Here is a 27,611-nt window from a genome sequence, read left to right as displayed (position 1 = left end):
ACTCATGTACTGAATATAACCTCAAGAATCACACTGTACAGGTTTGTCTTTGAGGCGTACATACTAAATCTGTGGGGTGGTGAACAAAATTAGAGAGACTTTTTCTTTGTTTAATTTTATTTGCATTTATTTTAAAAGATTTATTATTACTGTTTTTATTAATGTGTACTTATATGTATCTGTCTCTTTCTCCTCCTTCCCTGCCACAGGGTCACTGTGTGTATAGATGTGTGTGGCACATGGGTGCAGGTGCCCACAGAGGCCAGAAGAGGGCATCAGACCCCCTGGAACTGGAATTGCAGACAGTTGTGAGCTGTCAGTTGGGGGCCAGACATCAGGAGCAAGTGATTTTAAACACTTGGCCATCTCTCCAGGACCCAAATGAATCTTCAAAAATTATCCATTGACTATTTATAAAACTTGATGTTGGCCACTCGTTAACCAATAAAAGCAACACATATACAGAAGGACTTCCCACAACAACTCAATGTATCTGTATTTGTAGGGAGAAGAAGAAAAAAAGCTGGGGATGGATATTAGGAGGCTGGATGTGGGAAGAATGAAGATGGGTGTATGAGAGGATGGAACATTCACATTTGACTTAGGATTTAATATTCTAAGACTTCTGGAGTTAGGACTGCTCTCCTGCTTGAATGAAGTGTTGAAATTTGTATTTAAACAAACAGAATTAGTGTTTCTGAATTCCACTGCCATCAAAATATTCACCAAAATATAATAGTCATAAACTTCCATTTGTCACTGTTGTCATTTATATCTAAAATAGTATAGAAGTGACAAAAATTAGAGAAGTAACACATTTTAGTCTCAAATTAGGTGGTATGTGTGGATAAAATATAAAATGATTCTCAATAAAAAAACAAATAGAGTGTTCTCTTTAGCTACACATACACAAAAATTGGAGTAATACGGATATTAGCATGGCCTCAGTGCAAAAATATGACATACAAATCTAAGAAGTGCTTCATATATTTTAGATATATCACTCAAACTACCAGTAAAAAAAGAAGCTTCTGAGTTAAACTATAGCATAGTTCACATGAACTTAACAGATATATACAATAAATAGAGAACACATATTCTTCTGAACAGGTCATGAAATCGCCTCTAAAATGAACTCACATTATATGCCGCAATACAACTTTTAACAAATACAAAAGAACTAAAATAATTTATTCTGTTTTATCAGAGCATGGTGAAAAAAAACTAGAAATAAATAGCAAAAAACAGTGATGTGGTATGACTTTCTGTGTGCTGTGAATATGTTTTATTACCATTGGTTAATAAATAAGCTGCTTTGACCTATGGCAGGGGATAATATAGCTAGTCAGAAAAATTCAAGCAGGGGGGGGGAGAAAGAAGGTGGAGTCGGGACACAAGCAGTCACCAGAGAAGCAAGATGTGAGGTATAAGCCATGAGCCTCATGGTAACTATATAATAATATAAACGGGTTAATTTAAGTTGTAAGAACTAGTTAATAATAAGCCTGAGCTAATAGGCCAAACAGTATGTAATTAATATTAAGCCTCTGAGTGGTTATTTTAAAAGCAGCTGTGGGCCCAGGTGGGATGAGAAACCTCCAGCTACAAAACAGTACAGAAACTAGAGAAATACTTGAAGACTTGAATACATTCTTGAATCAGCAGTGGGTCACTGAAGAAGTCAAGAAGAAATTTTAAAAACTCCTAGACTCAAATGAAAGTACCATTTACAGGAACCTTTGGGATGCAATTAAGAAAGTTCTTTTTGTTGCTTTTGGAAACAGGGTCTCACTGTGTATCTCATGGGATCCAACTCTTAGCAAAAGAACTACAAGCAACTAATGACTGCTGAGAGAGGGACTATTAGTCTTTCCAAGGGTTGATCCCCTAATTGAGTGTCCAGTACCAAGTGGTCAGCCCTGAAAACATACAAACATAAGCAACACTAAAAGGACACCTCACATTTTATTATCTGTTTGTGTATTTATATGTGTATAATAGCAGTAATCAAGGAATAGGATTCTATGAATTGGAAAAGGAGTGAAGGGAGATATGAGTAGGGTTGGAGGGAGTGAACATGGGAGGTGTTGAAGGAGAAAATTAGATATTTTAAATAGACTTTCAAAAAATTTAAAGTCCTTGTAAAATTATCTCAAAGATAGTGTAATACATTTTGAAACCACAAGATATAAAATATAGTGGATCAAGACAACAATACTTGCAATATTTCTGGGCATAAATTTCTTTCAGTTTTCAAATAAATTGAGCTTCCAATTAACTGATCATTGAAATGTTATAAAAATTATTTTGAAAGTCAAGACTCAAGTGATAATAAATGCAAAAGATATGATCCAATAGTATAAAAAAATTTTAAAGTCCCCCAGTAAACAAAACCTTCAACTGGATCAATTCATTGTCAAATTCTCTCAATCTTTTAAAGAAGGGCTGACACCAATATGCCACAAAATGTCCCCAAAATAGAAAGGAAAGAAAATATACCACTCATTCTACAAAGTCAGTATTACCCTGATAGCAACACCAGATTAGAACACACAAAAGAAAAGAGTAGATGAATATCCCTGAAGAATACAGGAACCAAATCTCTCCAAAAAATATTGCAAATCAAATTTAAAAACACCTTAAGAAGATGGTACACCATGGTCAAGTTAGTTTCATACCAGGCATGCAAAGTTGGTTAATAACAACATCTAAATAAACATAAGGTCAGAAATCCCATGATCATCTCAAAAGCTATAAAGTCTGTGACAAAGTTCAACATTCTGTCCTTCATGATAAAAACTCTGAAGGAACTAGGAATGAAAAGAATATATATGAACATAATGAAGGCTATATATGGCAAACCTAGAGCCACACTATACTACATGGAGGAAAACTAAACCATATACTCTAAAATTAAAAAAGAGGCAAGGCTGCCCAATTTCCTTTTCAATATATTAAGTAAAATGTCAGCTAGAATAATAGGAGAAGAGAAAGGAAAAGAAGGGATACAAAACCGGGCAGTGGTGGTGCACACCTTTAATCCCAGCACTCGGGAGGCAGAGGCAGGTGGATCTCTGTGAGTTCGAGCATGGTCTGCAAGAGGTAGTTCCAGGACTGGCTCCAAAGCTACAGAGAAACCCTGTCTCGAACCCCGCGCCCCCAAAAAAGAAGGGATACAAATAGGAAAGGAAGAAGCCTAAGTATCCTTTGATGTAAGAAGTTCTTCTGTATATGTGTTGCTTTTATTGGTTAATGAATAAAGAAACTGTTTTGGCCAGTGGCTTAGCAGAATAGAGCTAGGCAGGAAAAAACTGAACTGAATGCTGGGAGAAAGAAGGCTGAGTCAGGGAGAAGCCATGTAGCCCCAACGGAGACAGATGCTGGAACTTTACCTGGTAAGCCACAGCCTCGTGGCAATACACAGATTAGTGGAAATGGGTTAATTTAAGATATGAGTTACCTATAAATACGATTAAACTATTGGCCAAATAGTATTGCAAATAATACAGTTTCTGTGTGGTTATTTCAGGGTTGAGCAGCCAGGAACAAACAAGCAGACTCTTACAACAATCCTTAGTTCCACACGTGATTCTTTATTTGAAACACCATAAAGATTCTACCAGAAAACTTACACATGATACTTATTTTCAATAATGTGGGATACAAAATCAATAGACAAAATCCCCAACCTCCCTATATACCAGCAAAAAAAACTTGCCAAAAAAAGAAATCAGAAAAAAAATTGGGAGTGATGGCTCATGCCTGTGATCCCAGCAGAAGCACAGAAAATCAAGGTTTCAAGGCCACCTTCACTACACAGCAAATTTGAGGACAGCCTGAGCTACGTGACACTCTGACTCAAGCAAACAACAAATCAGGGGGAAATTTTCATTCACAATATCTTTTTTAAAAATACATTTATACATAAGGAGCAAAAAATACATTTATACTGGAGAGATGGCTCAGCAGTTAAGAACACTGGCTACTCTTTCAGAGGACACAGTTCAATTCCCAGTACCCATATGGCAGCTCACAACTGTCTATAACTCTAGTCCCAGGATATCTGCTGCCCTCTTATGGACTCTGCAGGCACTCCATGCACATGGTCGACAGACATAAAAGCAAGACAAAAATAACCTAAAGAGATGGGCAATCTCTACAATGAAAACTTTACGACACACGAGAAAAGGGGCTGGAAGATGGTTTAGTGGTTCAGAGCAGTAGCTGCTCTTCCAGAGGACCTAGGTTCAATTAGTACCCAACTCAAAACTGACTGTAATTCCAGATCCAGTTCCAGGGGATCCTACACCTTCTCTGTCCCCTACAGACACAAGGTATTGTATGAGTTCTAATTGGCCTTAATAAAAACCTGGAGCCAGACATCGGAGTAAATGCTGAAAGACCAGAGAGACAAAGGAGCAAGCCACAGCCAACTCTTACCTCACCAGCTTCTCAGCTGAAAAGGGGCCAAGCTCCTGTCTCCTCCCACCTTATATTCCTCTCTCTTCCTGGCCATATCATTTCCTGTTTGTCTGTACAGACCTGCAAACCTCTATGTTAGCTAGTGGCTAGCTCTACCCTCTGACCTTTAGGCAAGCTTTATTTGTTAGAGCACAAACAAAATATCACCACACCTAGGCATGCATGTAGTCCACAAACATATATGAAAGCAAAACACCATACACATTAAAAATTAAATTATTTTTAATTTTTTGAAAGGCACAGGAGAAAGAAATTGAAGAAGAAAATAGAAGCTGCAAAGACCTAGCCTCATGGATTGGCAGAATTAATACTGAAAATGACTATATTATGAAAAATAATCTATAGATTTGACAGAATTCCCATCAAACTTCCAATGAAATTCTTCAGAGAATAACAAAAAATAGCCTTAAAATTCATATAGAAACACAAAAAAACATGAATAGCAAAGCAACCTTTAGCATAAAAAGTACCGTTGGAGATAACACAATAGCTGATCTCAGATTATACTACACAACCACACTAACAGCAAGTTTGTGATACTGCCACAAAATAGACATGTATACCAATAAATAGAGGCCTGGAAATCAACCCACACAGCTATAGACACCCTAATTTTCAACCATGGTGTCAAAAACATACTTCCAGATCTGTTGTGGTGGCACATGTCTGTAACGGCAGCATCTCTGAGGTAGAGGCAGGAGGATCAGAAGTCCAAAGCTAGGCTTATAACAAGCTCAAGGCCAGCCTGGCCTACATAAGATCATGTCTCAAAAATTAAACAAATAAACAAACAAATAAATAAAACTACTAACATACACCAGCAAAAAGGACAGACTTCTTAATCAACAGAGCTAGAACAAGTGGATGGCAACATATAAAAGAATGAAACTAGATCCATATCTCTCACCATGCACAAAAATCAATTCAAAATGGGCCAAACCCTTATTTTAAGACATGAAACTTTAAACACATGAGTAAAACACTGGTAAAAAAAATTTCAAGATATATGCATAGGCAAGGACTTTCTGGAAAGGATTTGAATAGCATAGTGGGATAACTTACAGAAGGAGTTGCATGGAATTAAAATATGTCTTCATAGCAAAGAAAACAATCACCATCCAGGACACCATCCAGAATAATGGTTACACGGAGAAACCTTGTCTCAAAATGAGAAGAGAGAGAGAGAAAGAGAGAGAGAGAGACAGAGAGAGAGACAGAGAGAGAGAGAGAGAGAGAGAGAGAGAGAACAATCACTAGAGTGAAGAAATTAGTTACTGAATGGAAAAATCTTTGCCATTTATTTATCACACAGGATTAATATCTAGTATATAAAAATGCAAAAATAAAAATACAGAAAAATTACATCATCTAAACAATAAGTGGGCAAATAAAAGCTCGAAAAATTATTTAACATTCTTAGCCATCCCAACTGGAATGGTGATTATCAAAACAAATGACAAAAAAATGATGGCAAGGCCTTGGAGAAAGAGAAACACTTAATACAATGCACACAGCTTGTACACTGAGTACCTTCTCAACAGGAAGCCCAGTGAAGTATAGGAGCAAAACTTAAGTCATGGGAAGGGAACATTGAACAGCTCACTGCTTGGGGAGCTCTCCAATGCCGTGGCCTCCTCTTTAAGAAGTAAGATGCACACTGACTTCATGCATCATCACATATTGCTGTCTTCACATGAATATGTGACAATGAAAACCATTCTCTGTATGCCAATGGAAAAATGAGTAAAGAGCCTTTTAGTCCCGTTCACAATACTGTGTGTCTAGTTTTCTTCTGATTCTAAGTTTTTGAGATCATCAAAATAAAGTTATTTTCATTAAGCATGATCAGAACAAATTTCGCATAGAGACACAGGAAATAATTAGGAAAGAAAGCGCTATTCACTGATGTGTTCATTGATCAATATCTGGGTGTCATTACAGTTATCAAATTACTGTAAAGATTTCCAGACTCTCTCCAATTCTGTATTTACCTCCTGATGGGTCCTCAGACCACAGAAAAAGATGAAAAGAGCTTATGTTTCTTATGTAGTGTGTTAAATATGATGTATTAAAATATGATGTCTGTACCAAATATACACATGAAAATTTTCAAATAAAATAATAACAAAGCAAATCTAGCAGTGTGGCAAAGAATAGCACATCATGACCAAGTAAACTTTATTTCAGAAATGCAAAAATGATTAAACATTAGGAAGTCTATCAACATAATTCATATGAAACAATCAAAGGTGTAAATACATATGATTATGTCAGTAGACATAGAAAAGGCAGTTAAATGCAGCACCCATTGTAATACTTACAGTTATAAAGATTAAAATTTAACAATGAAATAAAATTAAATTGCTTAGGAAAACTCAACAGCAAACATTACACTAAATTGTAAAAATATAAAGTCCTTAATATTAAAATATAAAAATATTAAAATTAAAGGATGTTACCATCATTTTTGTTCAGCACTGTTTCAGTATTCTAATTTACCCAAATAAGACAAAGTAATATTTGGAGCTGTGCCTCAAAACTCCCCTACCATGCTTAAAAAATACAGTTTTAGATTTAGAGATGCAACTCAGTTGGTAGATACCTACTGTGCATGAAGCCATCGATTCCAACTTCTGTACTGAATAAACATTATAGTGCCACATACCCATAATCTAAATACTCTGGAATGTGGAGGCAGGAAGATAAGAAGTTCTTAGACTACATGAGGAGTTCAAATTGTAGGCTAGCCTAGGCTCCATTAAACTCTGCCTTAGGAGGAAGGAAGGAAGGAAGGAAGGAAGGAAGGAAGGAAGGAAGGAAGGAAGGAAGGGAGGGAGGGAGGGAGGGAGGGAGGGAGACGGGAATTATAGGTGCGGTTTCGGGTTGGGTTGTCCTGTCCTCCCTCCTCCCCACCTTCCTCTCCCGCCCTCCCTCCCTCCGAAAGCCTCCCCTCCCCCCTCTCTAGCTCATACGTCTACTCTAGAGAGAAAGAAAGAAAGAAAGAAAGAAAGAAAGAAAGAAAGAAAGAAAGAAAGAAAGAAAGAAAGAGAATCTCCAACAATTGGTGCTCAAAAACAGGATATTTCCATGTAAAGAATGAAACTAGATCCATATCTCTCTGGGGACACAGAGTTAAATGGCACAATGTGTACCTAGAGTAAGTGATGTGAAACTAAACAGATAATTCTAAACAGAAGAATCTCAAATGGTTGAATGACACTTAAGGAAATGTTCAACATCCTTAGCCATCAGGGAAATGCAAATCAAAACAACTCTGAGATACCATCTTACACCTGTCAGAATGGCTAAGATCAAAAACACCAATGATAGCTTATGCTGGAGAGGATTCGGAGTAAGGGGGAACACTCATCCATTGCTGGCAGAAATGCAAACTTATACAACCACTTTGGAAATCAGTATGGTGGTTTCTCAGAAAAATGGGAATCAACCCACCTCAGGATCCAGCAATACCACTGTAGGGCATATACCCAAAAGATGCTCAAACTACAAAGGCATTTGTGATGTAGGTGTGTCGTCTATCTGATGATTTCATTGGTTAATTAATAAAGAAACTGCTTGGCCTAATAGATTAGAACATAGGTGGGTGGAGTAGACAGAACAGAATGCTGGGAAGAAGGGAAGTGAGTCAGATGCAATGAAGCTCTGGCCCAAGATGGACGTACACTAGAATTTTCCCAGTAAGACACCACTCGTGGTGTTACACAGATTATCAGATATGGGTTAGTCAAAATGTGAGTAAGAGGCTGAAACTAATGGGCCAGGCAGTGTTTAAATGAATATAGCTTGTGTGTTGTTATTTCGCGTGTAAAGCTAGCCATGTGGGATCTGGGCAGGATGAAAAACAAGCCTGCTTGCCTCACCACTACCGAATGGCGCCCAGACATGGATAATTGAATCCACAGAAAGCCTGAGAAAGCTTGGGAAAGAATAGAGTAAAGCATGTTTTCTTGATAGCAGCAATTTCTCGGGTCTGGCTCTGCTTGCTAGAGGCAAGCAAGCGCTCTCATCTAAGAGAGGTTTCCTGACTCAGCCTTAGCTGCAAAACCCTGCAGCTCTCTTAAGAGGTCCTGCCATGAAACACTTAAATGCTGTTGATAAAAGCTGACTGCATGCTTGTTTGTTTTCAGCCATAGCAGGAAAAAAGTTGTGCTGTTTTAAAATGCTGGTGTTCTGGTCCAAACTGCCCGGGCAAACTCTGACTCTTTCAGACAGGCAGTCCAACTGAGTGTGGTCTGTGAGCAGAATACTGCAGCTTGCTTGCTGGCAAGTACCTTGAAATGCCATAGAGTTGTGGCAATAAAAATGGCTACAGCCAGTACCTCTGCCATGAGGCTGGAAAGCTAAGGAATGGGCTGGATCCAGCCAGCAAAGCCACAGCTTTAATCTTCTCCTTAAAGACTCATGTGGTCAGAAAAAGAGAGATACATTAAAGAGAGATTCAAAAACAAAGAAAACCTTTAAATGATTTATGCTGTGTTAAAAATATATGCAGGCTAAAGGTTAAAGTTCTTATGAGTAAAAAAGAAAAAAGGAAGTAGTTGGGTGTGGTAGTACACACCTTTAATCCCAACACTTGGGAGGTAGAGGTAGATTGACCTCTGTGACTTGAAGGTGTGGTAGCACACACCTTTAATCCCAATGCCTGGGAGGCAGAGACAGGAGGATCTCTAAGTTCAAGGACAGCCTGGTCTACAGAGTAATTCCAGGACAAAGATAGACAGAGAACCTGTCTCAAAAATTAAAAGTAAATATAAATGAAATAGAGGTTAAAACAAAGCTGCACAAAGATGGAAAATACACAGAAAATCTTGATACTGTATGCTATTATGCCCTTTTTGAATTGTTTGAATGCTGAGGAAGGAGCAACATCTGCTAAAAGATATTTGTTTATAAATGCTGCTGAACTAATCCAAGATAGATATTTTGAAAATACCTTGACTTCAAAATTTGGATCTAAGGATATGATACTTTGGAAAAGAGATTCTTCTTTTGTTTTTACAGAAAATGAGACCCTGTGGATTGCTTCTATCCCAATATGGTATGATAGACCACACCCTCCTGAAAGGTTGCTGTGAACACCTTCAGAAAATTACTTTACTCAACTGCCAACTGAGATGAAGCTGGCACACGGGTTATACCATGAAAGATCTGATTAACAGCATCCCCATACAGCAGGAAGAAGTTTGGAGAGAAATAACTGTGCCCATGTTCCCAAATATTGTTTATAAATGTTCTTTTACATTTTAAAGGGGGAAATGATATAGATATGAATAATTTACATTGGTATAAATTTTACTCTAGTGATTTAAATTTAAGGTCAATTTTATTACATGTATATGTATTTCTGATCTTGATTAAGGTATTGTGATTGTGTAGTTCATTAAAAAAATACAATGTATAATTAGGAAATATAGGTTGTTAATGGATAATCATTGATAATAGTCAAGCTTGTAGTCATGTTAGTTAGATTTTCTAGATATATATATTTCAGTTAGATAGGCATTCCTAATATCTTTCAAAAACTACAAAATATGGCATTTAAATGTTTTAATAACTTAGGGGTTTTCATGACAATGAGACACATCTGCTCCTGGCAGCACCAGCTACTTCAAGAGGAAGATGGGCATCGAAGAGGCTCCTTATGGAGTTTGATAGCCATTTGGGCAAGAAACTGCTCTTGCCTGGACTGTTGGCATAAACTGGACACAAAGAACCCACAGAAAGAGGACTGCTGAACTTGCCTAAAGGTGAGATGATCCTTCGGGGTTCCTGATTCATGAAAGAGTCTGCGAGACATTCTGCAGGACACAGCAGATACTGACTGAAGTGCCTTTGAAATTTCCTGCTTCATGGAAATATCTTCTGGATACTATGGGCCTGAAGGCCAAAGATGGATGCCCCAACAATACAAAAGAACTTTGGGTGACTGTCCAGGCAGCGAGATGTCTCTATCATTTCTAGAGTTTGGAAGTTGATTATTTCATGTTTACTTAGGTAGTATTTTATCTTTCTGGAGTCTTTGATGGAGTTGAAGAATAGATAGATAGTTATGGTTTTCCTTAGATATGATAAAAGATAAAATACATATAAATATTGTAACTGTAATTCTTGCTTGATAACTGTTTTGTTATATGTAATTTTACTATGTTAAAGTGAAAGCCTTTCTTTTTTGTTTAAACGGAAAAAGGGGAAATGATGTAGGTGTGTATTCTATCTATCTGATGATTTCATTGGTGAATTAATAAAGAAACTGCTTGGCCTGATAGATTAGAAAATAGGTGGGTAAAGTAGACAGAACAGAATGCTGGGAAGAAAGGAAGTGAGTCAGATGCGATGAAGCTCCGGCCCAAGATGGACATATGCTGGAATTTTCCCAGTAAGACACCATTCATGGTGTTACACAGATTATTAGATATGGGTTAGTCAAAATGTGAGTAAGAGGCTGAAACTAATGGGCCAGGCAGTGTTTAAATGAATACAGCTTGTGTGTTGTTATTTCGGGGCATAAGCTAGCCAGGTGGCCAGGAGCCAGGCAGGATGAAAAGCAGGCCTGCCCGCAGCCACTCAGTACACATTTGTTCAACTTTGTTCATAGCAGGATTATTTGTAATAGACACAACCTGGAAACAACCTAGATGCCCCTCAATGGAAGAATGGATAAAGAAAATGTGGCACATATATACATTAGAGTACTACTCAGAGGAAAAAAAAACAATGACATCTTAAATTTTGCATACACATGGATGGAATTAGAAAACACTATCCTGAGTGAGATAACCCATACCCAAAAAGATAAATATGGTATGTACTCACTCATAAGTGGATACTAACTATAAACAAAGGACATTGAGCCTATAGTTTGTGATCCTAGAGAAGCTAAGTAGTAAGATGAAGCCCCCCAAAAAACATATATAGATCCACCTGGAAAGTCAAAATAGACAAAATCGCCTGACTGAATTGGGAGGATAGGGGTGGGGGAAAAGGGAGGATGGAAGGAGAAGAGGAGAGAAGAAGGGAAGGGGTAAGGAGAACTTGAGAGAATGGGATAGTTGAGATGGAGGAAGGACAGAGATGACAGCAAGGAAAGAGATATCTTGATTGAGAGAGCCATTATGGGGTTAGCAATAAACCTGACTCTATAGAATTTCCCAGGAATCCACAAGGATGACCCCAGCTAAGACCCTAAGCAATAAAGGAGAGGGAGCCCGATCCTGACTTGCCCTATAGTCAGACTGATGAATATCTCAAATATCACCATAGAACCTTCATCCAGCAACTGATGGAAACAGAGGCAGAGACCTGCATTACAGTTCTGGACTGAGCTCCCAAAGCCCAGTTGAAGAGTGGGAGGAATGAGAATATGAGCAAGGAGATCAAGACCATGATGTATTCACCCACTAAAACAGTCTAACTGAGCTAATGAGCTCACCAACTCCAGCTGGACAGGGAAGGAACAAGCATAGGACCAAACTAGTCCCTCTGCATGTGGTTGACAGTTGGATGACTGGGGCAGACTGAGGGGCCACTGGCAGTGGCACCAGGATTTATTCCTACTGCTTGGACTGGCTTTTTGGGAACCTATTCTCTTTGCATGGGTACATTGCTCAGCCTAAATATAGTAGGGAGGGCCTTGAACCTTCCCCAAAGAAATGTGCCTTACCCACTCTGAGGATTGGATGGGGGTGGAGGGGTAAATGGAAGGGATGGGAGGAGGAGAGGGAGTGGGAACTTGGATAGGTATGTGTTGGAGAAGGCTGCTTGTTTGTTCCAGCCACTCAGCTCTGAAATAATCACACAGAAACTGTATTACTTAAATTACTCCTTGGCCCATTAGCTCTAGCTTCTTATTGGCTAACTCTTACAGATTAATTCAACCCATTTCTATTCATTTGTGTATCATCATGTGGCTGTGGCTTACCGGGTAAAGTTCACAGCATCTATCTCAGGCAGCTCCATGGCTTCTCTCTAACTCTGCTGCCTCCTCCCATGCAATAGGTCAAGCCAGTTTTTTATTCATTAACCAATAAAAGCAACAAATAGACAGAAGGACCTACCACACCAGGTATGTACAATGGAAAAAGGTAGTTTGTTTGGTTTTTTTAATTAATTTTTATTGAGCTCTACATTTTTCTCTGTTCCCCTCCCTGCTTCTCTCTTCCCCCTTTCAATCCTCCCCCAAGGTCCCCATGCTCCCAATTTACTCAGATCTTGTCTTTTTCTACTTTCTACTTCCCAAGTAGATTAGTTCTTTATAAGTCTTTCTTAGTGTCCTCATTGTTTTGTGTGTGTGTGTCCTCATTGTTATCTAAGTTCTCTGGGATTGTGGTTTGTAGGCTGGCTTTCTTTGCTTTATGTTTAAAAACCACCTATGAGTGACTACATGTGATAATTGTCTTTCTGTGTCTGGGTTACCTCACTCAAAATAATTTTTTCTAGCTCCATCCATTTTCCTGCAAAATTCAAGATGTCATTATTTTTTCTACTGTGTAGTACTCCATTGTGTAAATGTACCACATTTTCCTTATCCATTCTTCAGTCAAGGGACATTTAGGTTGTTTCCAGGTTGTGACTATGACAAACAATGCTGTTATGAACATTGTTGAGTATATGTCCTTGTGGAACGATTGAGTCTCCTTTGGATATAGACCTAGAAGTGGTATTACTGGGTCTTGAGAAAGGTTGTTTCCTAATTTTCTGAGAAATCACCACACTGACATTCAAAAGGGTTATACCAGCTTGCATTCCCACCAGCAATGCAGAAGGTGTTTCCTTTTCCCCACAACCTCTACAGCATAAGCTGTTATCAGTGTTTTTGATCTTGGCCTTTCTTACAGGTGTATGATGAAATCTCAGAGTTGTTTTGATTTACATTTCTGTAATGACTAAGGATGTTGAACATTTCCTTAAGTGTCTTTCAGCCATTTTAGATTCCTCTGTTGGGAGTTCTTTGTTTAGGTCTGTACTCCATTTTTTATTGGATTATGTGTTCTTTTGGTGTCCAATTTCTTGAGTTCTTTGTATATTTTGGAGATCAGACCTCTGTCTGATGTGGGGTCAGTGAAGATCTTTTCCCATTCTGTAGGCTGTCGTTTTGTCTTGTTGACCATATCCTTTCTTTACAGAAGCTTTTGTATTTCAGGAGATCTCATTTATTAATTGTTTCTCTCAGTGTCTGTGCTGCTGGGGTTATATTTAGGAACTGGTCTCCTGTGCCATTGCACTCAAGTGTACTTCCCACTTTCTCTTCTATAAGGTTGAGTGTGGCTGGCTTTATGTTGAAGTCTTTAATCCATTTGGACTTGAGTTTTGTGCATGGTGATAGATATGGGTCTATTTTCATTCTTCTACATGTTGATATCCAGTAATACCAGCACCACTTGTTAAATATACTTTCTTTTTTCCATTTGATACTTTTTGCTTCTTTATCAAAGATCAGGTGTTTGAAGATGTGTGGATTGATATCTGGGTTTTCTATTTGGTTCCATTGGTCTTCCTGTCTGTTCTTATGCCAATACCAGGCTGTTTTCAGTACTGTAGCTCTGTAGTAGACCTTGAAGTCAGGGATTGTGATGCCTCCAGAAGTTCTTTTATTGTACAGGATTGTTTTGGCTATCCTGGGTTTTTTGCTTTTCCATATGAAGTTAAGTACCGTTCATTTGAGATCTTTGAAGAATTTTGCTGGGCATTGAGTTGAATCTGTAGATTGCTTGTTTGTTTTACATATGTATTTTCTAAAAAAAAAATACTTCCCTTGCCCCTTGCCTTCCCAGCACTCAGGAAGCAGAGGCAGACAGTTTTCTGTGAATCTGAGGCCAGCCTGATCAACACAGAGAGTGCCAATCCCACAGGGATATGTAGTTGAGACCCTGTCTCAGAAAATGAAAAGAAAACCCAAAATTGAAAGTTCAAAAAACAAAGTACTGACTTCAATTGTGGCAGACACAGAAACCCTTATCTAAAAGAACAGGCTTTTTTTTTCTAAAAGAGCAGCCCCTTTTCATTTTGTCAGAATTTTCTGCCTTGTTTAGAGGCAATGCAAGGAAGTCTTGCATCAAAATCATTTCATTTAAAGGCTCCATGCTGGCAGGCATCCCTCTGAATATTACTTGTTTTGCTTAATAAATCATTTGACAGATCTGAAATGTCCCCTCTGAGGCTTTGTGCACATATATCCCACCTGTAGAACCATTTTATAAATTGCATACAGACAGAAAAGGTAGATGCTTTAGCAGATCGAATTTACATTTTAAATGTAGGCTTTGGTTGGAGGCTTCTGACAATGTTTCTTTTCTGTGGCAGACACAAAAAGAAGCCACTTAAGCCTTGCTTCAAAAATGGGGTCTCACTGTCCCAGTGGAGGAAATGTGAGCAGCTGGAAGTGCTGCTGGCTGTTAGCTCCTCCAGGGTCCACCTAGGTGGTTGAGCTGAAGTCATCTTCCTCTCAGAGTGCCTGAGGCAAGAAATGAAGTGAGGGGAGATGGTGGGGTCTAACCTGTTCTGTTCAAGGCATAGCTAGCTCATTTGATGGGAAGTAATTGCTCCTGAATTCCCTGCTGGGCCAGCTGAGACAAGCAGGTATTTACTGCATTCTCACAACCCAGCCCATCATTGTTTTTCTAGGTTGCTCCTCTAAAACTCCTCTATGCCCTTAACCTACCCCTCAGCCTGTTTCCCAGAGAAGCCAACCAGTGACAAGTTTCTCTTTCAGTTATTTGAGCTTTATCTTTCATTAATTGCCTATTTGTCTTTTCTTTTGATAACTTGTGGTTTATATGCTCTTAGTAGATTACATAGTTTGCAGTTTTTAATTTTTTTTAACTACTATAAAAGCATTTATGGTAATGGACTATAGTGAGCTGCTGAACTTGAATGCTTTCAAGCCAGTCTCATACTTTCCAATTTTCCATAAGCTCTGTGTCTCCCAAATTGTACATCAAAAGCATTAAGCAATGCTGGGAATATAGCTCAGTTGGTTAAGTGCTCTCCTAGCACACAGAGAGCCTTGGATTCCATACCCAGAGCCATAGAACCTGGGTGTGCTATCTCAGGCATGTAATCCCAGAACTGGGGTGATAGAAGCAGAAGAGTTAGAAGTTCAAGGTCATTCACAGCTACATAGCATGTTGTAGGCCAACCTGGACTATATGAGACCCTGTCTCAAATAGAAACATAAAAAATACAAAAGGTGCTGGACGATGGTGGCAAATACCTTTAATCCCAGCACTCGGGAGGCAGAGGCAGGTGGATCTCCATGAGTTCAAGGCCAACCTCGTCTTACAGATTGAGTTCCAAGACAGCAAGGGCTACACAGAAAATCCCTGTCTCAAAACAAAACAAAACAAAACAAAAAAATACACAAGGTAAATTTAGGTATAACTGCTTAGTGCTTTTGATTTTGAATTTTATTTTTTAACCCCATAAAACTTAATTACTGAACTGGGGGTGTGATTCAGTGGTATGGCATGTATGTAGCCTCCATAGGGCCCTGGTTTCAATCTCTAGCATCACAAAACAAGCAAAAGCAAAAGAAAAACCATGTTGCCTTAATTGGCACACATTATATAGTGTCATAGTTTCAGAGTCTTAGGAATTCAGGCATGGCCTGCTTTGCTTCAGACTCTCTCAAAAGATTGCAACCAGTGTGTTCCCTCAGGGTCTTTCGCAAGCTACAATCAAGTATCTATGGTCTCAGCTCAAGACTCATCTGTAACAGGATCTATTTTACACAGTTGTTGGAAGTGTTCTGTTCCTTGTCAGGTGGCCCTCTACTCAGAGGAATGGGATGCTTGGGATACAGGAAGGGTGGATATGGGAGCAGGGAAGCATATATCTTAATTAAGGGAGCCATCTGAAGGTTGTCAAGAGACTTGACTCTAGAGGGGTTCCCGGGTTTCCAGGGAGATGCCCCCAGCTAGTTCCTTGGGCAGCTGAGGAGAGGGAGCCCGAAAAGGCCAGTTCCTATAGCTATACTGATGAATTTCTTGCATATCACCATAGAACCTCCACCTGGCGATAGATGAAGAAAACGACTGAGCCCCACACTGGAGCACCAGACTGAGCTCCCAAGGTCCTGATGAGGAGAAGAAGGAGGGAGAACATGAGAAAGAAAGTCAGGACCGTGAGGGGTGCGTTCATCAACTCCAGTTGGAATGGGACTGATGGAACATGCGACCAAACTGGACTCTCTGAATGTGGCCGACGGTGGAGGCTGACTGAGAAGCCAAGGACAATGGCACTAGGCTTTGATTCTTCTGCATGGACGGGCTCTGTGGGAGCCTTCTCAGCTTGGTTGATCACCTTCCTGGACCTGGGGGGAGTTGGGAGGACCTTGGTCTTAACATAGAGTAGGGAACCCTGATGGTTCCTTGGCCTGGAGAGGGAGGGAGGCGGGATATGGGTGGAGGGGAGGGGAGGGAATGGGGAGGAGATGAAAATTTTTAAATATAGAAAAATAAACCATGAAAAAAAACAAAAAAAAAGACACCACACAAGAAGAGACAGAGAGAAGGCAAGTGATGTATGGAAGCTACTCTTTCATGCCCCAATCTCCTCCATTTTTCAACAGTCAGTTTTACTAGTCCTAATACACACAAACACACACACACACACACATACACACACACCCCTACAATATGGACAGGTTTTTTGTTTGTTTAAAACAGGGTCTCACTATGTAGTTCTGGTTCTTCTGGAACTCACTCAATAGACTGTAGTGATGGGAGCAGCGGGCTGCTTCCTGCCACCCGGCTAGCTTTACCCGAAATAATTACACGGAAACTGTATTCACTTAAATACTGCCTGGCCCATTAGTTTCAGCCTCTTATTGGCTAATTCTCACATCTTGCTTTAATCCATAATTAGTAATCTGTGTAGCACCACAAGGTGGTGACTTATTGGGAAAGATCCTAACTTGTGTCTGTCTCTGAGAGGAGAGTCATGGTGACTGCCTCATTGCCTTCTTCCCAGCATTCTGTTCTGTTTACTCCACCTACCTAATTTTCTGTCCTATCAAGGGGCAAGGCAGTTTCTTTATTAACTAATGAAAGTAACACATAGACAGATGACCCTCCTCCATCAGTAGACCAGGCTGGCCTCAAACTTACAGAGATCTTTCTGCCTATGCCTCCTGAGTGTTGGTACTAATGGCATAGGCCACTATGCCAGACTAGGAAAGATTTTCATACATCCATGAATACCAGTAATGTTCTGAGGAATCATTTTCAAAGCAACCAACCACGGCTAAATATAGGATTTTACTTCTTTTCTCTCAACATTTTGGTGTTGGTATTTGTGATGGCTATTATTGTTTGTCAAGTTAACTACATCTGGAATTAACTAAACCTCCATACCTCTCTCCCCCACCTCTCTCTCTCTCTCTCTCTCTGGCTCGCTCGCTCGCTTGCTTGATTCTCATTCATGAGAGATTCAGTGAATACCTTCAGTTGGCAAGCTCAGATCTTTGTTCAATCCAGAGAAAGTTCCTTGTTTTTAATTAACTAGTTATGTAATTTTCTTCCTTACTTTCACTTCGCTCTTCTGGGCTCACTGCTTTCATGACAAGCCTCTTGAGTTCTTCTAATCCTCGTGATCTCTAGCTCTTTGAAGCATCTGCTACATATTTCTCCTATTTGAGCTTTCAGATTATTAATCTGTTTCTGAGCTAAAGATCATCCCTTTCTTTTCCAGATTACATATTTTTATTTTTAAAGATTTTTTTAAATTGTTATGTACATGAGTCTTTTGCCTGCGTGTATGTCTGTGCACCATATACATGCCTGGTGTCCACAGTGGCCAAAAGAGAGAGTTGCATCCTCTAAGACTGAGTGATTTGTTAGGCATCATGTGGGTACTGGGGACTGAACCTAGGTCCTCTACATGAGTAGTCAGTGTTCTTAACTGCTGAGCCATCTATCCAGCCCCCATACTTTTTGTGTGTGTGTACTTGAGTGTGGTACCCAAAGACTGATCCCTTGGAGCTGGAGTTACAGGCAGTTGTGAACCACTCAGTAACGGTACTGAGAACTGAACTAGGCAATGGGAACTGACGTGAACTTGTATCCTCTGCTGGTTGGGTTGCTTTGAAAATGATTCCTCAGAACGTTACTGGTATTCATGCTAGAGGAGTGTACTCTTAACTGCTGAGCTGTCTCTCCAGCCCAGCTTAGTATTAGTATGTGGGAAGTTTTAAATTCTAAAAGCCCATTTTCTAGTTCTATGGTGGTGGTGATGGTGGTGGTGGTGGTGGTGGTGGTGGTGTGTGTGTGTGTGTGTGTGTGTGTGTGTGTGTGTGTGTGTGTGTGTGTGCATGCGCGTGCGCGCGCCCTGACAGTACATCCTTGAGAGCTCACATAACTTTTTTGCTGCAGTTTATTTGACAGGTTTGTATATGACACACAGTCTGTACCAGGCTCTTTTCTAAACATTCTACAAATATGAACTTGTTTAATCAGTTAATAATTTTCTCTGCCTCATCCTGTAGTGCTATGTCAATAGAAGTCACTTTTCAAGTTGTTCAAGTTGCTCTTCCTTTATCTAGCTAATGCATCTCCTGGAATGAGTCATTTCCTTTGCCTGGTCATGATTTGGAATTCTTAGCCGGTATGTCAGATTGTTATGGTCCCATGAGCAGTGGTTAGCCAGTAAATAGTGGAAGACTTAGCAGAGTTGGCTCTTTTGGTTCACAATTAGACGAAGAGTCATTACCGCTCTGCTGAAACACAAGGAAGAAACCTTTGCCTCAGGTTCCTCAGAGCTTAAGTGGCAATCTCTTCAAATCAGAGAAGCTGAAAACAACTCTGGCTAGCCAAAGAGTAGTCTTCCAGGTCCATCCTAGTCATCAGAATCAGACAAGCATGTTACAACCTCAGGAAATCTGGTAGGGAGGTCTATAGTCCAAACAAAGCAGAACTGTCTGAAGAACCACAGAATAACCGCCGTTATCCCAGGTCCCAAGAGATATGCTGTAGACTTATACAGTCCCTGAGCTCTCTCCCAGCACTAAGCAGATTGAACAGTTTGGCCACTTCAGTAAAGAAGTCCAGAGGAAATATTGCCTAAGTGTCTCCCACAAAGCAGAAATTGTCATGAGCTGACATCATGGCTATGCACAGTCATTGGCTGGACATTCCTCAGATCTGCATTCCATCTCCTGTAGACGCTCCTATAAGAAGTGCAGCCTTAGATATACCCTCCAGGCTCCATCACTCTACCAACTCCAGCTGTAGTGTTACTTGCAAGCAGGATTTGGTAAGAAGAGGATATCTGGGTCAAGAGTCATGTTAAATACTATAGGGATATTGCATTGGTGCTAACTTGAAAAAAAGAATGAAAGAAAATAAAACAGCATGACACCAGCAGTTTTCTGAGAGAAATGATCACCTTAATTACTAACCTGAATTCCCCAAAGCAAGATTGGCAACTTGGAAGATTAGGGTCAGACAGGTAAGGACATGAGCAGGTACACAGGCATTCATGGAATGAGTAATAAGGACTGGGGTGAGCTCCAGATGCTAAGCCACTGAACCCAGAATACACTGCAGTAGCCCGGAACCAACATCTGTTTTAAAGGTTGATTTTATTTTTGTTAATGTGTCTGTGCCTGTGCCTGGGTGGATGCACACAGATGCCTAAGGAGGGCAGAGCAGGACTTCAGATACTTTGAACCTGGAGTTAAAGGTGCCTGTGAGCCTTGCCCCATGGGTTCTGGGAACCAAATTCCAGTCCTCTGTAAGAGAGCACCAAGTTTTCTCAACCATTGAGCAATCAATCCAGCCACCCCTCCCTCTTTTGTTCTCTTGTGTTCTCTCTCTATGTGTGTGTTTAAGTATTTTGTACATGCATAATGGGGTGTGTGGAGGCCATAGGAGGGTCCCTCACTGAATCTGGACCTATATGCCAGTAGCCAATAAGCTGCAGTGAACTTCCTCTCTTGGTTTCCATTGGTGGTGGTTTTGGTGTGTGTGTGTGTGTGTGTGTGTGTGTGTGTGTGTGTGTGTGGGTATGTGTGTGTTTAATGGTGCTGGGGATATAAACCCATGTCCTTACACTAGTGCAGCAAGCACTCTTGCCCACTGAGACATCTCTCCAGCCTCCACACTCTACCTGTTAGTTATAATCCCATACAAATACTACATTCATCAGTTAGCAAAAAGGCTAGCTAAAGGTGAAACACTCTTTTATCTATTAAAAAGAAAACTGTATCATAGCCCCATCGAGATCTCTAACTAATAGCACCAGTGTAAGTTCTATACCAGCTCTCACTGCACCCTTTGAAAGTACCTATTTAAACCAAGGCCATCATAATATCATTCCTTGGTTTACTGAAATAAACCAATATCTTTATCATTACTTGGTCTTGATAGAAACATGACATATTCACATCAACATTTAATGTTGCCTGAGGAAACAATGGCTAAGAAGTTCTGTAGCCCTATAACACCAGGATCAGACTGCGGACAGAACTCCTCTTGGGCAGCCACACTGTACCATATGAAGAGAAGATCACACTTCTCTTCATACAGATGCCACCAAGGAACCTCAAAAGGTTTCTAAGGCCATAGAACACTAAACATATAAGAGAGATCCTTGCTTGCCCTGATGAGAGCCTGTATGTGTTACACAGTTTGGTCTACCAAAGGACAGACCCATCAATATTTTGCATCTTTGCCCATCCAATAGCTAAAATGAAGTATTTGGTTTTCATTTCCTTAGTTATTAGTAAAGAGTGTCTTTTATACAGTTGTTAGCTATCTATATATTTGTCTATATTTGTCCATTTTGCTAATTGTTTGGTTATTGGTAAGAAGGGTTTGGGTTTTTTAATTAAATAAACATTTTCTATCATCTGTAGTGTACATGTTTATGTCCAATTTAATTTTTTTACTTTTATCTCTAACATTTTATGTTGCATAGGTTTATTTTTCACTTGTGTGCAACTGAACTTGGATATTTTGCCTTCTGATTTCTGGTCTTGTGTTATGCTTACCAATGCCTCACTACTCTTTTTCCTTTCTATAATACTTTTATGGTTTTATTAATTAAATCCTTGAGATGTTTGAATTTTTCCAGAGTAGGAAATAAGGTAGAGACTGAGGAGATCTATCCAGAGGGGTAAGTGTGTGCCCACCCAGCTGGACGGTCCCAGAAACAGAGTACAGGCCCCCTCCATTTCCCTAAATGTTTCTGGCCATTCAGCAGGGTGTCTCCCCGGCTACTGGCTTTCTCTAGTTACCCCATCCCATTTTGCTCCCAAGCACTCCTTTCCATCTGCGAGGTCCTTACATCCAAAATCACAGCCTACTTCAGGGTGGAGGGGATCTGAGAGCCAGCCCCAGTGCTGAGGGGTCCTAAGAGAGGGCAGACCAAGAAAAACCCCCAAGTCATAGTCAGTCACAGCAAAGATTGGACCAAGATGCCAAGACTCTCCTGGTCACATTTGAAGGAAGAGATGGACAGGCACCAATGCAAGAATTCCCCCAACAACCTGAAAACCAACATGACAATACCAGAATCCAGTGAACACGCAACAGGAAGACTTGAACACTCTAATCCAGAAGAAGTAGAAGAAATCAACTTTAAACATAACATTATAAAAATAATAGAGGCCCTTAAACAGGATGTGAAAAACTCCTTTAAAGAAATGGAAGAGAAGACAAACAAATAGTTAGAAAAAATTAATAAATCCCTCAAAGATACCCAAGAAAACCAAGAAAAAGCAATCAACAGGTAAAGGAAACAACTCAAGACTTGAAGACCGAAATGGAGGCAATAAAGAAAACACAAACTGAGGGATGCCTGGATATGGAAAATCTGGGTAAATGAACAGGAACTACAGAGACAAGTATAACCAACAGAATACAAGAGATAGAAGAAAGAATCTCAGGCGCTGAAGATGCTATAAAGGAAATAAACTCATTGATCAAAGAAAACAGCAAATCCAACAAATTCTTAACACAAAACATCCAAAATATCTGGGACACCATGAAAAGACCAAAACTAAGAATAATAGGGGTAGAAGAAGTGTAGTGTGAAGCGGAGGGGCTGTGTCCCGCCACCCGGCTAGCTTTACCCAAAATAATTACACGGAAACTGTATTCTTTTAAAACACTGCCTGGCCCATAGTTTCAGCCTCTTATTGGCTAATTCTCACATCTTTCTTTAACCCATATTTAGTAATCTGGGTAGCACCACGAGGTGTGGCTTACCGGGAGAGATCTTAACCTGCGTCCATCTCGGAGAGGAGCAGCATGGAGACTCACCACGCGACTGCCTGAAGCGTCTCCCCAACTCTACTTCCTTGTTCCCACAATTCTGTTCTGTCTACTCCACCTACCTAATTTTCTGTTCTTAAAGGGCCAAGGCAGTTTTCTTTATTATTAACCAATGAAAGAAACATAGACATATAACTCTCCTCCATCATTTCCCCTTTTTCTGTTTAAACAAAAAAGAAAGGCTTCAACTTTAACATAGCAAAATTACATATAACAAAACAGTTATCAAGCAAGTATTACAGTTACAATATTTAAATCTATTTTATCTTTTATCATAACTAAGGAAAGCTATAACTATCTATTTATTCTTCAACTCCATCAAAGACTCCAGAAGGATACAATGCTACCTAAGTAAACAAGAAATAAGTAACTTATAAAACTCTAGAAATGACAGAGACAACTCGCTGCCTGGACAGTCACCCAAAGTTCCTCTGTACCGTTGGGGCATCCATCTTCGGGCTTCAGGCCCACAGTATCCAGCAGACATTTCCATGAAGCAGAAAAATTCCAAAGACAGTTCAGTCACTTTCTGCTGTGTCCTGCAGAACGTCTCGCAGACTCTTTCACGAATCAGGAACCCTGAGAGACCATCTCACCTTTAGGCAAGTTTAACAGTCCTCTTTCTGTGGGTTCCTTGTGTCCAGTTTATGCAACAGTCCAGGCAAGAGCAGTTTCTTGCCCAAATGGCTAACAAACTCCATAAGTAGCCTCTTCGATGCCCATCTTCCTCTTGAAGTAGATTGGTGCTGCCAGGAGCAGACGTGTCTCATTGTCATGAAAAACCCTAAGTTATTAAAACATTAAATGCCATATTCTGCAGTCTTTGAAAGATATGAAGAATGCCTATCTGAAATATATCTATGCACATCTAGAAAATGACTAACATGACTACAAGCTTGACTATTAATCGATGATTATCCATTAACAACCTATATTTCCTAATTATACATTACATTCTTTAAAATGAACTACAATCACAATAGCTTAATCAACATCAGAAATACATATACATATAACAAATTGACCTTAAAATCTATACCAATACAAATTCATATCTATATCATCTCCTCCTTTAAATGTAAAAGAACATTTATAAGCAATATTTGGGAAAATGGGCGCAGTTTTTTCTCTCCAAACTGCTTCCTGCTGAATGGGGGCGTTGTTATTTAGGTCTTTCATGGTATAACCTGTGTGCTAGGTTCCTCTCAGTTGGCAGTTGAGTGAAGTAATTTTTTGAAGATGTTCACAGCAACCTTTCAGGAGGGCGTGGTCTATCATACCATATTGGGATAGAAGCAATCCACAGAGTCTCGTCCTCTGTGAAAACAAAAGAAGAAACTCTTTTCCAAAGCATCATGTTCTTAGATCCAAATCCTGAAGTCATACCATTAAGATGTCCATTCTGGTCTAGCCTGGCAGCCCATATAATGAAATGTCTCTCTGTACTTAGCTCCTTTACAGTCAAAAAAATCAAAGAAAACACAACAAAATACATAATCCAGACTCTCTGTGAATTTTCCATTTTTATGCGGCTTATTTTCATTCTATCACTTTACTTTATTCTGTCTCTTTAAAGACTTTAGCCTTTTTTAGGCATTAACTTTATTTTTTATATTTTCTTCTTCTCTCTCTCAAGCCTACATACATTCATCCAACACTGTGACTCATTTAAAAGTCTTTTATGTCTGAATCTGTCCTATTGTGAATCTGTAATTTTTTACTATCCAGGAGCACTTCTTAAAAGGTTAACCACTTCTTAAAATCTTAAGTTGCGCCAGGTAGAGGTAATACGGTACTGCTGTTTACAGCCAAGTCTAAACCTTAACTGCGCTGTTATTATGGTAATTGCGATAGACCTGTCTGAGCTCAGCACAATTCAGCATGGCGGAGCAGAGCCAGAGCTGCTACTGCCTCAGTCATTTGGTGTCCCTGAGCTGCACACAGTTACAGGTACACAGCAGTCCACATTGGAGCTGCACTCAGCAGTTTAATTTTGATACTGAGCGTGCAGCACAGAAACTCTTTTAATCCAAGTCACAGCTGAATCTGATGCGCAGAGCACCGCGCAGTCTGAAAACACCTCTCTATGGCGGCAGGAATCCGCAAATGCTGTCCCGCTCGTCTAAGCCTGATTCCGCCATCTGCCCAGGTGTAGGCAGGGAGCAGTGAGCCATCGGCATGGTCTCAGAGTACTTTTTTTCCCGATCCCAAGCAGGCAAGGTTTTTAAATGGATTTAGTCACCACGTTGGAGCGCCAATCTGTAGAAGGAAGCGGTGGGGCTGTGTCCCGCCACCCGGCTAGCTTTACCCAAAATAATTACACGGAAACTGTATTCTTTTAAAACACTGCCTGGCCCATAGTTTCAGCCTCTTATTGGCTAATTCTCACATCTTTCTTTAACCCATATTTAGTAATCTGGGTAGCACCACGAGGTGTGGCTTACCGGGAGAGATCTTAACCTGCGTCCATCTCGGAGAGGAGCAGCATGGAGACTCACCACGCGACTGCCTGAAGCGTCTCCCCAACTCTACTTCCTTGTTCCCACAATTCTGTTCTGTCTACTCCACCTACCTAATTTTCTGTTCTTAAAGGGCCAAGGCAGTTTTCTTTATTAATTAACCAATGAAAGAAACATAGACAGATAACTCTCCTCCATCAAAGAAGGAGAAAAATTACAGCTCAAAGGCCTAGAAAATATGTTCAACAAAATTATAGGAGAAAACTTTCCCAACCTACAGAAGGATACTCCTAAGAAGTTTCAAGAAGCATACAGAACACCAAATAGACTGGATCAAAAAAAATCCCCTCACCATATAATAATCAAAACACAAAACATACAGAATAAAGAAAGACTATTAAGAGCTGCAAAGGAAAAGGGTCAAGTAACATATAAAGGTAAACCTATCAGAATTACACCTGACTTCTTGATGGAAACCATGAAAGCCAGAATGTCATGGATAGATGTGCTGCAGACACTAAGAGACCATGGATTCAAGCCCAGACTACTATACCCAGCAAAGCTTCCATTCACCATCGATGGAGAAAACAAAATATTCCAAGACAAAAACCGATTTAAACAATAGGTAGCCACAAACCCAGCCTTACAGAAAATAATAGAAGGAAAACCACAACCCAAAGAAGCCAACAGACCCATAATAACACAGACATCTGACAACCCTCCACCAGCACAACTCAAAGAAGGGAAACACACAAACACCACCACCACAAAAATAACCAGAGTTAACAACCACTGGTCATTAATATCACTTAATGTCAATGGACTCAATTCACCTATAAAAAGGCACAGGTTAAGAGAATGGATACAAAAACAGGAGCCAACATTCTGCTGTTTACAAGAAACACACCTCAACCTCAAAGACAGACACTACCTCAGAATAAAGGGTTGGGAAAGGTTTTCCATCAAATGGACCTAAGAAAAAAGCAGGTGTGGCTATATTAATATCTAACAAAATTGATGTCAAACTAAAATCAACCAGAAAAGATGGATAAGGACACTTTCTACTCAAAACAGGAACAATTCATCAGGATGAAGTCTCAATCCTGAATATCTATACCCCTAATATAAAAGCACTCACATATGTAAAAGAAACATTACTAGAACTCAAAGCACACATCAAACCCCACACACTAATAGTAGGAGATTTCAACACTCCTCTCTCACCAATGTACAGGTCAACCAGACAAAAATTTAACAGAGAAATAAGGGACTAACGGATGTAATGAATCAAATGGACTTAACAGACATCTATAGAACATTCCACCCAAATAGAAAAGAATATACCTTCTTCTCAGCATTTCATGGAACCTTCTCAAAAATTGATCACATACTCAGTAACAAAGCAAATATCCACAGACACACACACACACACACAAACACACACACAAATTGTAGTAACCACTTGTGTCTTATCGGATCACCATTGATAAAGTTAGAATTCAACAACAATTCTACCCCCAGAAAGCCTACAAACTCATGGAAACTGAACAGTCAACTACTGAACCAAATAAAGTCTTGCTTGAATTCAACAAAAACAAAGACACAACATACCCAAACCTATGGGACACTATGAAAGCACTGCTAAGAGAAAAGTTTATAGCACTAAGTGCCCACATAAAGAAAACAAAGAAAGCTCACATTAGACTTAACAGCACACCTGAAACTCTAGAAAAAAAAGCTGACTCACCCAGGAGGAGTAGAAGACTGGAAATAATCAAACTGAGGGCTGAAATCAACAAAATAGAAACACAGAAAACAATCCACTGAATCAATGAAACAAAGAGCTGGTTTGTAACAAGAGGGGCCCTAGGCCTGTTTGTTGGTTGGTTTCTGTCCTGCCTGGTACCCCACAGCCAGCAAGCCCCAAAGAAATAATACAGAGATCTTTTTAAGTTATAAAGCTGATTGGCCCATTAGCTCTAACCTCTCACTGGCAACTTTCACATCTTAATTAACCCATTTTTTGATCTATGTTAGCCATGTGGCTCAGTACCTTTTTCAGTGGTTGCAGATCACATCCTGCTGCTTCGGTGGTCTGGGCAGGAGTGGGAGGAATCAACTTCCTCCTTCCCAGAGTTCTCCTGTTCTCATTACATCATTTCTATTTCCTGTCTGGTTTTCCCACCTTTACCTCCTGCCTGGACAATCAGCGTTTTATTTAAAACATGACTGACAGATTACAGACAGTTCTCCCGCACCACTTCACTCTCTTTAAAAAAAAAAAAAAGAAAATATCCATAGTCCATTTTTGGGAATGTGGGTATAGTATTTCAGGCTACTTCCAGCTGGTTGGGGGCATTGATAATCTTATGGGGACCTA

At 39.8% G+C, this 27,611-nt stretch overlaps 1 long non-coding RNA gene and 1 other non-coding gene across 2 annotated transcripts in view; one reads left to right on the top strand and one right to left on the bottom strand.

The window, feature by feature from the left end:
- Window positions 1-27,611, bottom strand: part of LOC119804619 — a 110,719-nt gene that overhangs the window by 35,464 nt on the left and 47,644 nt on the right. The window lies entirely within an intron of this gene.
- On the top strand, window positions 887-992 carry LOC119805614. Its single transcript, XR_005283933.1, has one exon. It is a non-coding gene; the product is annotated as a U6 spliceosomal RNA (small nuclear RNA).

Source organism: Arvicola amphibius, chromosome X (genome assembly GCF_903992535.2).
Source record: "Arvicola amphibius chromosome X, mArvAmp1.2, whole genome shotgun sequence".
NCBI classification, from domain to species: domain Eukaryota; kingdom Metazoa; phylum Chordata; class Mammalia; order Rodentia; family Cricetidae; genus Arvicola; species Arvicola amphibius.
The sequence above is the reverse complement of the archived record's forward strand: the minus strand, read 5'-3'. Positions and strand labels throughout refer to the sequence as shown.